At 40.7% G+C, this 13,479-nt stretch overlaps 1 protein-coding gene across 11 annotated transcripts in view; it reads left to right on the top strand.

Moving 5' to 3' along the window:
- LOC122551847 (LIM domain-binding protein 2) overlaps positions 1-13,479 on the top strand; it is a 294,021-nt gene that overhangs the window by 175,535 nt on the left and 105,007 nt on the right. The gene's annotated exons all lie outside the window — the stretch shown is intronic.

Here is a 13,479-nt window from a genome sequence, read left to right as displayed (position 1 = left end):
CAATAGCTCCTTGTCCAAGTTATGTCCAATGCAAACCAAACTTCCGTGATCTTTTGCACTGGTTTAAACACATATTGCTCAGACAGCCAAACTTGCCACAAAATTGGGCATCACTAGATTGAATTAATCACTATCATGAATTTCTGCCAGTTTAGAGTCATAGAGATGTACAGAATGGAAACAGACCCTTCTGTCCAACTCGTCCATGCTGACCGGATATCCCAACCTAATCTAGTCCCATTTGCCAGCAGTTGAACCATATCCCTCTAAACTCTTCCTATTCATATACCCATCCATATGCCTTTTAAATGTTGTAATTGTACCAGCCTCCACCACTTCCTCTGGCAGCTTATTCCATGCATGTACTGCCCTCCATGTGAAAAAGTTGCCCCTTAGGTCTCTTTTATATCTTTCCCCCCTCAGCCTAAACCTATTCCCTCCAGTTCTGGACTCCCCCACCGTAGGGAAAAGCCTTTGTCTATTTATCCTATCCATGCCCCTCATGATGTTATAAATCTCTGTGAGGTCACCCCTCAGCCTTTGACACTCCAGGACAAACAGCCCCAGCCTATCCAACCTCTCCCTATAGCTCAAATCCTCTAATCCTGGCAACATCCTTGTAAATCTCTGAACCCTTTCAAGTTTCACAACATCCTTCCTCTAGGAGGTAGACCAGAATTGCATGCAGTATTCCAAAAGTGACCAAACTAACATCCTGTACAGCCGCAACATGACCTCCCAACTCCTATACTCAATGTTCTCACCAATAAAGGAAAGCGTACCAAACGCCTCCTTCACTATCCTATCTACCTGCGACTCTACTTTCAAGGAGCTATAAATCTGCATTCCAAGGTCTCTTTGTTCAGCAACACTCTCCAGGACTTTACCATTAAGTGTATAAGTTCTGCTAAGATTTGCTTTCCCAAAATGCAATACCTTGCATTTATTTAAATTAAACTCCACCTGCCACACCTCGGCCCATTGGCCCACTGATCAAGATCCCGTTGTAATCTGAGGTAACTTTCTTTGCTGTCCACTATACCTCCAGTTTTGGTATCATCTGCAGACTTACTATCTACACCTCCTATGATCATATCCAAATCATTTATATAAATGACGAAAAGTGGTGGACCCAGCACCGATCCTTCTGGCACTCCATTGCTCACAGGTATCCAGTCTGAAAAATAACCCTCCTCCACAACCACCCAGTCTTCTACCTTTGAGCCAGTTCTATTTCCAAATGGCAAGTTCTGCCTGTATTCCCCCTGTATTCCGTGAGATCTAACCTTGCTAACCAGTCTCCCATGGGGAACATTGTCAAATGCCTTACTGAAGGCCATGTAGATCATGTCCACCGCTCTGCCCTCATCAATCCTCTTTGTTACTTTTTCAAAAAAATCAAGATCGTGAGACATGATTTCCCACGCACAAAGCCATGTTGACTATTCCTAATCAGTCCTTGACTTTCCAAATACATGTACATCCTGTCCCTCAGGATTCCCTCCAACAACTTACCCACCACCAAAGTCAGGTTCACCGGTCTATAGTTCCCTGACTTGTCCTTACCACCTTTCTCAAATAATGCTACCACATTTGCCAACCTCCAGTCTTCTGGCACCTCATCTGTGATTATCAATGATGCAAATATCTCAGCAAGAGGCCCAACAATCACTTCTCTAGTTTCCCATAGAGTTCTAGGGTACACCTGATCAGGTCCTGGGGATTTATCCACCTTTATCCATTTCAAGACATCCAGTACTTCCTCCTCTGTAATATGGACATTTTGCAAGATGTCACCATCTATTTCCCTAAAGTCTATATCTTCCATGGCCTTCTCCACAGTAAATACTGATGCAAAATACTTGTTTCGTATCTCCCCCATTTTCTGCGGCTCCACACAAAGGCCACCTTGCTGATCTTTGAGGGGCCCTATTCTCTCTCTAGTTACCCTTTTGTCCTTAATGTATTTGTAAAAACCCTTTGGATTCTCCTTAATTCTATTTACCAAAGCTATCTCATGTCCCCTTTTTGCCCTCCTGTTTCCTTCTTAAGTATACTCCTACTGCCTTTATACTCTTCTAAGGATTCACTCAGTCTCTCCTGTCTATACCTGACAAATGCTTCCTTCTTTTTCTTAACCAAGCCTTCAATTTCTTTAGTCATCCAGCATTCCCTATACCTACCAGCCTTTCCTTTCATCCTGACAGGTATCTACTGTCTCTGGACTCTCGTTCCCTTATTTCTGAAGGCTTCCCATTTTTCAGCTGTCCCTTTACCTGCGAGTATATGCGCTCAACTTTTGAAAATTCCTGCCTAATACCGTCACAATTAGCCTTCCTCCAATTTAGAACTTCAACTTTTAGATCTGGTCTATCCTTTTCCATCATTATTTTAAATCTAATAGAATTATGGTCGCCGGCCCCAAGTGCTCTCCCACTGACATCTCAGTCACCTGCCTTGCCTTATTTTCCAAAAGTAGGTCAGCTTTTGCACCTTCTCTAGTAGGTACATCCACATACTGAATCAGAAAATTGTCTTGTACACACTTAACAAATTCCTCTCCATCTAAACCCTTAACAATATGGCAGTCCCAGTCGATGTTTGGAAAGTTAAAATCCCCTACCATAACTACCCTATTATTCTTACAGATAACTGAGATCTCCTTACAAGTTTGTTTCTCAATTTCCTGCTGACTATTAGGGGTTCTACAATACATTTCCAATAAGGTGATCATCCCTTTCGTATTTCTCAGTTCCACCCAAATAACGTCCCTGAATGTATTTCCGGGAATATCCTCCCTCAGTACAGCTGTAATGCTATCCCTTATCAAAACTGCCACTCCCCTTCTTCTTTTGCCTCCCTTTCTATCCTTCCTGTCACATTTGTTTCCTGGAACATCAAGTTGCCAGTACTGTCCATCCCTGAGCTACATTTCTATAATTGCTATGATATCCCAGTCCCATGTTTCTAACCATGCCCTGAGTTCATCTGCCTTCCATGTTCGGCCTCTTGCATTGAAATAAATGCACTTTAATTTATCAGTCCCATCTTGTTCTCTGCTTTGTTCTTGCCTGCCCTGACTGTTTGACTCACTTCTTTTAACTTGCCCGTTTGTGAGCCGTCAAACAAGATTCTTTCAAGTTGCAAGGACCCTAATAAATGAGTTTTGAATTTTTAAAAATGTTTTCAAGTGTACACCAACAAAACCACTAAATGATCTATACAGTTCTTCTGAAGTCACTTCCAGTTGTCACACATGTTACAGAATTCCTACAGTGTGGAAGCAGGCCATTCAACCCACCAAATCCAGACTGAAGAACATCTTAGCCAGGCCCAATCCCCCTATCCTGTCCCTGTAGCCCTCCATTTCCCGTGGTTAACCCACCTAGCCTATACATCCCTGGACACTATGGGGAATTTAGCATGGTTAGTCCATCTGACCTGCACATCTGTGGACTGTGGAAGCAAACCTGAGCACCCAGAGGAAACCCATGCAGACACAGGGAGATGTTGAACTAAGCTATTATCTTAGAATTATTTATGATAAACTAATTTATCATTGTATGAATAAAACTACCCCACATTACGACTCGAAAATACATTGAATGTAGACAAATACAATTTTTCCAAATTGTATTTGAAAACACTGTGTGGGAAATATGCCAATATACAGATGAACTTGAATAGGAACCTGAGCAATTAAAGGCATTTCAATTTATTGCACAATTTGGCAGAAATATTTGGCCATATTCTTTATTGTTTATTTGTACCACCAGCGAAAGTAACCTCAGAATCACCTGAGGTTCCATCTCATAAACATTGCCATCTTCATCTTTACACTTCTATCAGTCCCACAGCTGTTAATTTAAGAACCAATCAGACTGATAGCTTTGAAACTGGATATAATGTCCAGGTGTTTGTTCAGTTAGATAACTGACAGATGAAGAAAAGTTGCTTTGCTGGAAGAATGCAGAATCCATGGGCTGCAAATTAGAATGAAGTGTTAACCCTGTAGAATGGCTGCAGTGCATATTCCTCCTTAGAGTCCCTCCCATTGCTCAGTCAGTTCTCAGCTTTCAGTTTGAGATATTGATATGCAGGTCAGGTTATGAGGAAAATTAGCAGGAGACTCATTACCAGGTTAATTTTGCACATCTGTCAGGAGGTGGTTCCACATGGTGTTAGCTGCCTCGGATCTGTGCCTGCGTATTCTCAGCTTCTATTGCCACAGGATCTTGGGAAACCAGCGGAAAAAAAAATCACTTACTTGAGAACAGCTGGAGAAAGAGAATTCAAAGCCCTTATCAGAATATAGAAATTTAAATAGTGACAACCTGTGACCCACTGCATTTTAAAAGGAGGAAGAATCCATAGGAGGAAGGGAGGACTTGCCCTCCCACGCAAACCTCTCTGCATTTCCAATAACAAGTGTCAACCACAATCAAAGGAAGCTGAAGACAAAACAAGAAATAAGGTGCTATAGGAACAGAGATAAAATTATTGTTCTATATACATATATACATTCCAGCTTCTAATAGCAAACATGGGGCAGGCAGTGAATGTGTATGTATGTGTAAGTACATCAAATGTGTGTTTGCCTCCATTGGTCTAAGATGTAATTGGAGCTGCAAGTGTATGAATAGTTGTCAAGTTATTCAAATACTTAACCATATGTGTCTTAAATATCCCAATATCATTAGAAAAGCATCCTCTCTATTTACAAGACTGAGGCAAAATTTTATTTTTCATATGTTTGCACAAATGAGAACTTTTTAACATGGCATTTCTTCAGATGCGGGTTTATGTTGTAACCAACAAATCAGGTTCCAGACTGAAACTTGCCTTGTTAAGTTATATTTTGATTTGCTTTGGTTTCAACCAACTGGTCTCTCATTGAAATATAAGCACATAATGCTGCATTTTTTGCTCTTATAATGAAACAGGTTGTCAGCAAAAGAAATGAAGATGAAGTAGGGTAAACAAAATAATTTACTTATCTTACAAAGGGTTTTAGACAAATGTTAAAAGTTATAGTCCCATTAATCCCAAGACACTCCTTTTGAAATTGAAAAAGAAAACAACAAACAAAAACACCACTTGTACATTACTCTCACTTGTATCTAACTGTAGGTTTAAGTCACTTGTGCCTTCAACCTTTAAACTCAAATGGCAGATCGTTGCTGCTTCTTGCCCCTGTCCTACAGCTGAGCTCCAATGTACTCATTGGTTTATTCCCACCATTTCTAGTCTGAGACTGAAACTACCTCTTAACTCCAAGGTAATCTTATTCACTATATATATACTTCCATTTCCAGGAGCACTGGTCTCCACTAAAGCAAGTAGCACTGGGAATATTGGGTGCATTGATTGTTATTTTCCAAAACCTATAAACTCTGGAGCAGTTTCTACAGATTAGAGGTTGCAAGTTTATATGAGTGAGTAATGACTTGATTGAGGTATATGAGACCCTGAATGGTCTTCTCACGGTAGATGTGTCAAGGGCTACTTTCTCAAGGACATCTAGTGATGGGCAATAAATGCTGGCCAGCCAGCGACTCGCACATCTCATGAGATAATAATGTAAAAAAATTGTTCGGTATGTTGTTATGTTTCTCTCTTTTCTAAATATGGTAATTCATTCTTTGGGATAGTTTTAACAGGGCTGAGAAGCTTTCTGCCATTTCCTCAGCAAAATTAAATGGTGAAAATTTGGCAAAATAGCCATCAATCAGGGCATTTCAGAACTTTCGTGTGATTAACTCCTGAAAGAAGCAGAAATATTTTTGTCTTCTTCCTCTGTTACCTAGCTTCGGGATACTGAAGTTAACTGTAGGACACCCACTTGAGATTAGCTCATTTCCCACTGGAGCTTTAAGCAGTGTTGGTGGAGACCTAAATGTCTTTGCATTACATGATTGACCAGGCTTCTCTTCTGCTGTTAATGGCTGCCATGGGTGGACATTAGAAATGCTGCCAGGTTGTTACTCAGGCTATTTGGCCACATTATACACCCATCTTCCTTGGGGTTTGAACCTCAAGTTTCATATTCGGGTTTAGAACTCCATGAAAAGAATCAGCTGGAATATTGCATTCAATGCCAAATCATGTCGAGAAAGTAAAATAAAATACTCCAACAATGATTAAAATCAGAATCTCAAATTTAATTTTCAGTTTTAGGAGATTGTTTAGCAATAGAATCTTGCTGTTTGTAAAAGCTTGAAATGGGCTAAGTTGCAGTTAACACAAGCGATTATCAATTCTGAACAAACAATCAAAGTGTTACAAGGATTGCATTCACATCAGGATATAACGAATGTGAATGAGCAGATTTTGCTTTTTAAACTCTATGATACAGCACTGCATAAGGAAGTAAAAATAGTTGACTAACAGCTGTTTTTTTTTCCACATGGTTGTGTGTTAACCAGTGCACTATTTGCCACGTTGTAATTTGAATGTCAGATTTATTGATAAGTTTATCAGGATTGACTGCAGCCAATATGGTGGGTATGTTAAATGTAATCATGACTGAACATAATGCACTAGTTATACAGGAAAAACTTAAGCCTGTGCCAAGTGTCCAAGTTGGCCAGGATGGCTGGTTAAAATGAACAACCGCTTTTATTTCCCTTCCTCTGTCCCTCTTCTCAGTGCCCAAAATATTTAAAATTTCCCAAATTCCCCAGGAGTAGTTTCATGGGCTTCTACCCTTGGGAGTTTTCCTCCATTTATGACTGCATTTAGGCATTAAGCCTCATAATTTATGCCTTCTTTTAAGGGTGTATCTGGATCAATTACTGATGAGACTTTACACTCCTGTAAAGATTTACTTTCGTTTGAAAAAGTAAGCCAAGCCAGAGACGCCCACATGCTGTGAGTGACTACGCGATCAAATGTCAATGCTTTGTTCCAGTCATGGAGTGCAATTCCACCATCAATAAGTCCATAAGATATCAGAGCAAAATGGGCTTATCAAATCTGTTCCACCATTCAGTCATGACATGTTTCTCAACCCCATTCTCCTTCTTCCTCCCTGTAAGCCTTGGTCCCTTAATAATCAAGAATCTATCTGTCTCTGTCTTAAGCATGCTTAATATCTTCACCACCATAGTCCTCTTCTGCAAAGGTTTCCACAGATTAACTACCCTCTGGCTGAAGAAATTCCTCCTCGCCTGAGTTCTAAAGAGTTGTTCCATCATTCTGAGGCTGTTCCCTCCTGTCCTAGTCTCTCCTACTCATGGAAATTCTTCTGCACTTTATTCAGGCCTCTCGATTTTCTGATAGTTTCAACGAGATCCTCCTTCATCCTTCTAAGCACCATTGATTCAGACCCATGGCCTTTAACTGCGCCTCCTATGACAAGCCCTTCATCCATGGGATCATTCTTGTGAACTTCCTCTGGATCCTGTCCAAAGCCAACACATCCTTCCTTAGATATGGGGCTCACACAGTATTCTAAGTGCGGTCTGACCAAAGCCTTATACAACCTTGGCAATGCATTTTGCTGTTGTATTTTAGCCCTCTTGAAATCAATGCTAAAGTTACATTTGCCTGCCTAGCTGCCAATTAGACCTGCATGTTAACCTGAAGAGAAACTTGAACCAGGACTCCCAATTCCCTTTGTGCTTCAGATTTCTGAAACCTTTCTGTGTTTAGAAAATTGTCTAAATCTCTATTCTTCCCACCAAAGTACAGAACCTCACAGTTAACAATGTTATCCATCTACATCAACTTTCTGAACCTTCACTTGTGCCTTCTGTCCTTGATCAACCTATCTTTGTATCGTCTTTCCTTATTTCACCCTGTGCCACTCCCTAAGGTTGGTTTAGTAATTCCCATCCATCTGATCATTGGACTAACCTCAGAGGCTCCATTGTTCAGACTGGCCTGTTAACAAACTCCACACACACACATGCACTCTCTTTCTCTCTCTCTCTCTCTCTCTCTCAGACACATGCATGCACAGCCACATATAAGTCTATGGGGTGAATTTGTATTTCCAGATACTTTCTATTTTGCCCAAAAAAATTTTGGGATTTACATATTAATGAACTGAAACCTGCTTTCTAAAAGATGAAAGTCTTAACAATCCAGGTTTGTTCAATATATCACTGTGTGACACTGTGACCTTTTGCTATAAATTCTGTGTCTTATGATCTTATACTCCATAACTATCTGATGAAGGAGCAACGCTCTGAAAGCTAGTGCTTCCAATTAAACCTGTTGGACTATAACCTGGTGGTGTGTGATTTTTAACTTTGTACACCCCAGTCCAACACCGGCATCTCCAAATCATTCATAATGGATGTCTACTAAAAGTGGTCTAACTTCTTATCTGAATTTGGGAACGATTGGATTGTTCACTAACTTGTATCCTTCTTCCACATACTAATTAGCTGAAGTATTACAACAAGCTTCTTAATTAGACAAGGTAAGGGAAAAATCCCAACAGTTACGATGTATGTTTATTTATTTGTTTTAGTATCTACCAGTTGGGGGCTGATTTGCTTAGTTGACTCAAAGATTCAATTTGTGGATCAGATAAACATTAACAGCATGGGGTTAAATCTGGGTCTGATTGAGGTAGACTTGAGGCCTGACTCCTTGCCCTAACTGGAAGAAGGAAAATCACAGCACTTTGCCTCGGTTTGGCAAATACTGACTTGCTTCGTAAAGAAAACCTAAGAAAATTGTTGCTCTCCCAATGCTATAGAGGCCATGTCTTTGCATAGGGCTGTTTGGTTAGATTGTTACAGCTATCAGCGCCTGAAATGAATCTGAATGTCTCATGAGAAACAAAATGTTAAGTAGTTACCATTAAAATAAAATTGGCAACACACATCTACTCCTTTTTCTCCTTCAGGCTTAATTTTTATGCGTTATACTTGCAGTAAACATAAGGCTCCTTTCTAACATCCGGCAATTTCTGGTGTAACACTACGTGGAGGAGGTGGAGATGTGCATTTACTGAAAGGTGAAAACCGGACAGCAAGAAACTTCCGAGGTGAAAGTGAGGACTGCAGATGCTGGAGATCAGAGTCTAGATTAGAGTGGTGCTGGAAAATCACAGCAGATCAGGCAGCATCCGAGGAGCAGGAAAATCGACGTTTCGGGCAAAAGCCCTTCATCAGGAAACGGCAAATTTCCTGCTCCTCGGATGCTGCCTGACCTGCTATGCTTTTCTAGCACCGCTCTAATCTAGAGCAAGAAAATTCTTGCTTGGATTTAACTAATTGAATTTTTATCATCTTTCTGTTGGGAATAGGTTTTGCTTTTACTGAGCTTTCAGACTTCTAAATATCGAATTATTTCTAAAAGGCAGAATTGTACTCATTGCTCAGCAGGTTCCCCATTACCATCACCATTACCATCAAGTCTGTGGATTCAGTGAAGAATGCAGGAAGGGATGCCAGCAGCAGCACCAGGCATACCTACAAATGAGATGTAATCCTGATGAGGTTCCAAAAGAGCAGAACTACTTGAGTGAAAAACAGCATAAGGAGCAAATGACAGACAGAGCTAAATGTTTCCACAACTGATGAAGCAGTTCAAAGTTCTACAGTCCTGCTACATCCAGTTGTGAATTGTGGTGAACAATCAAACAACTCACTGGAGGGGGAGGCTCCATAAATATCCCCATCTTCAAAGTTGGGGGAGCCCAACACAGTAGTGCATAAGATAAGACTGAAGTATTTGCAATATTCTTCAGCCAGAGGTTTCAGCTCAGCCTCTTCCAAAGGTCCTCAGCATCAAAGATTTCAGTCTTCAGCCAATTTGATCCACTCACTCAATGTGATATTAATAAACAGCTGGAGTTACTGGATATTGCCAAGGCTATGGTCCCTGACAATGTTCTGGCAACAGTAATGAGGACTTGTGCTCCAGAATTTGCCATTCCCCTAACCAAGCTGTTCCATTACAATTAAAATACTCGTTGAAAAATGTGGTGCTGGAAAAGCAGAGCAGGTCAGGCAGCATCCAAGGAGCAAAAGAATCAATGTTTCAGACATAAGCATATGCCTGAATTGCTAGGGTATATCTTGTACACAAAAAACTGACAAATTCTACCCAGCCAATGACCCCCCTGACAATCCACTCTTGGTCATCAGTAAAGTGATGGAAGGGGTCATTAACAGAGCTCTCAAGCAGCACCTACTCAGCGACAGTCAGTGACACCTAGTTTGGGTTCCGCCAGGGCCACTCAGCTCCTGATCTCATTACATCTCTGGTTTAGACATGGACAAAAGAGCTGAATTCCAGAGGTGAGGTGAGAGTGACAGCCCTTGGCATCAAGGCTGCATTTGACCACGTGTGGCACAAAGGAACCCTAGCATAACCAAAAGCAATGTATATCAGGGGGCAAATTCTCCTCTGGTTGGAATCATACCTGGCACGTAAGAAGATGGTTGTGGCTGTTGGAAGGCAAACATCTCTGCAGAAGTTCCTTAGGGTGGTGTTCTAATCCCAACCAACTTCTCTCCAATAATAAAGCCAGAAGTGAGGATGTTAACTAATAAGTGCCATTCACAATTCCTCAGATATTGAAACAGGCCATGTCCAAATATAGGAAGACCTACACAATACCCAGGTTTGGGAAAGTAACATTTGCAACATACAAGCCACCTACAACCAGAGAGAATCTAATTATCACCTCTTGAAATTCAATGGGGTTATCACTGAATTCCCTATGATTAACATCTTGGGGGTTACCATTGACCAGACATTGAACTGGAATTGCTAAATGAGTACTGTGGCTGCAGCAGCAGGTCAGAGGCTGGGAATCTTGCAGTGAGTAACTCACCACCTAACTCCTTAAAAGCTGGCCACTGTCTACAAAGTACAGATCAGGAATGTGATGGAATGCTCCTCACTTCCCTAATAAATGCGAGGTGCTGCATTTTGGGAAAGCAAACCTTAGCAGGACTTATACACTTAATGGTAAGGTCCGAGGGAGTGTTGCTGAACAAAGAGACCTTGGAGTGCAGGTTCATAGCTCCTTGAAAGTGGAGTCACAGGTAGATACGATAGTGAAGAAGACGTTTGGTATGCTTTCCTTTATTGGTCAGAGTATTGAGTACAGGAGTTGGGAGGTCATGTTGTGGCTGTACAGGACATTGGTTAGGCCACTGTTGTAATATTGCATGCAATTCTGGTCTCCTTCCTATTGGAAAGATGTTGTGAAAGTTGAAAGGGTTCAGAAAAGATTTACAAGGATGTTGTCAGGGTTGGAGGATTTGAGCTATAGGGAGAAGTTGAACAGGCTGTGGATGTTTTCCCTGAAGGCTGAGGGGTAATCTTATAGAGGTTTATAAAATCATGAGGGGCATGGATAGGATAAATAGACAAAGTCTCTTCCTAGAGGTGGGAGAGTCCAGAATGAGAGGGCATAGATTTAGGGTGAGAAGGGAAAGATGTAAAACAGACTTAAGGGGCAACTTTTTCACTCAGAGCAGGTACGTGTCTGTAATGAGCTGCCAGAGGAAATGGTGGAGGCTGGTACAATTGCAACATTTAAAAGGCACCTGGATGGGCATATGAATAGGAAGGGTTTGGAGGGATATGGGCCAAGTGCTGGCAGGTGGGACTAGATTGGGTTGGGATATCTGTTCGGCATGGATGTGTTGGACCGAAGGGTCTGTTTCTGTGCTGTACATCTCTATGACTCTATGACCCCTCATCCACAAACATCCATTCCCTCCAGCACCAATGTTCAGCAGCATTAATGTGTACCATGTACATTTAGCACTGTAGAAATTCACTAAGTCTCCTGAAACAATACCTGCAAAATTGTGACTACTGTAATCCAGAAGGGCAAAAGTTGCAGATCCATGGGAATGCCAGCTCTTTAACTCACTGGTCACCATTTTTACTTCGAAATACAACCCCATTCCTTCAGAATGCCAGAGTCACCTGGACGAAATCCTGGAGCTCTCTACTTTATGGCATTGTGAATCTGCCGACAGCACGTGGACTTCAGCGATGCACAGAGGTAGCTTACCCCCACCCTCTCAAGGGCAATCAGTGATAAACAACAAGTGATGATCCAGCCAGTAACATCCACATTGTACAAATGATTTTTTTAAAAATATGGGAAAATATTTTGCCATAATGCTAATGGCATCGATTCTGCATTTTCCCATAGTGTATGTTGGTAGCATCCCTGTAGTACAAGATCAAAAAGAAATCACTGAACTGACAAGAAACTCACTTTTTCTCCTATTTGTGTCAGTGTAAAATTGCTTTTAAAAGTTGCATTTTGTTAAATGAAATGCAACTTTTTAGTGATTTACTAATTTTCAGAATTTTTGTGGGCAAAACATATACACCACAACTGAGAAACTAGTTTTATACTTATGACATGGCAAATTTCACCATTATGATTAAAGATTGTAGATTTTTAAAAAGTTTTCTGTATGATAGTTCAGAGTCTACCTTAATCTCATGTCTGATTGGTCTCTAATAAAATGTAAGTAAAAGTTAAAGATAGTCATTTCATTTATTTCAAAGTTCACTGTCTGTGAGAATCCTTCAGTCTGATTGGCTGTTTTCCCTGCTCGATGGCACCTCTGGTGATGGTTCTCTGGAAATCTCACATTGAAGTTGGTGCCAGATTCAAACTATCAAAGCAAAAGGGGTAATCCATTTCACAGAGGTTGCTATATCTTTGTGGACAGTATCCTTTGAGGCCAGCAGCAAATACAATTGATTTATTGCTGACTGCAAAATCTGGATTGGACAACAATATTCAATATGCCAGTGCTTTAATAGAAAACATTTGGTATATTGATCCACCTGTTTGAGTACACAGCAAGAACAGTTCTACATAGGCTTCCTGCAAAGGCTGACTAATTCATACTGTGCTATGTTTCATAATTGAATAGTTGAGGATGAAGATCCCAGCAGATGTGAAAAATACACAGCCTGAAACAAGGAAGAGAGAAGGGGTGGTAAATGATGCGGAGGAGCTGAAACTGAGCCAAGCAGACATAGTAGTGCAAGCTGTTTGAAAAGAGGTTTTACACCAAAAGAAATTAGCATTCCTGAAGTCTAGAGGTCAATAGTTAATAGGCAAGAGCTGCCAACTTTATGTAGCCTTATCATTATTCTATAGCAAGACAGGCTGACAGGGCAAAGATGATGATCCTGATGGTGAATCATTCTTGGACAAATATGTTGTACACGTCTCTGAATTTGAAAGAAAGAACAAAGCTTCAGACTAAAATTTGCGCCTTTTCCAATTTTAATACATGGGCCTATTGTGTTGATGTGATTGCATACATAATGGTCATTCATTGTTAATAATTATTCACAAGTGTGAAAGACCCATGAGCCATAGATGACCTATATGATACTTTTGCTGTAAAACATAAGGAATGGTAAAATGTTTCTGGAACACCTTTCATACTGTGAACCATTCAATAGTAATGAACTCCCGCCAGAAATATAAATCAAGTAATATTGCAGCACTGTTGTAAAACAGAA

This window comes from Chiloscyllium plagiosum, unplaced genomic scaffold (assembly GCF_037043375.1).
Source record: "Chiloscyllium plagiosum isolate Xiang-an unplaced genomic scaffold, Cpla_swu_hap1 HiC_scaffold_1, whole genome shotgun sequence".
NCBI classification, from domain to species: Eukaryota; Metazoa; Chordata; class Chondrichthyes; order Orectolobiformes; family Hemiscylliidae; genus Chiloscyllium; species Chiloscyllium plagiosum.
This window is presented reverse-complemented; position numbering and strand designations above follow the sequence as displayed.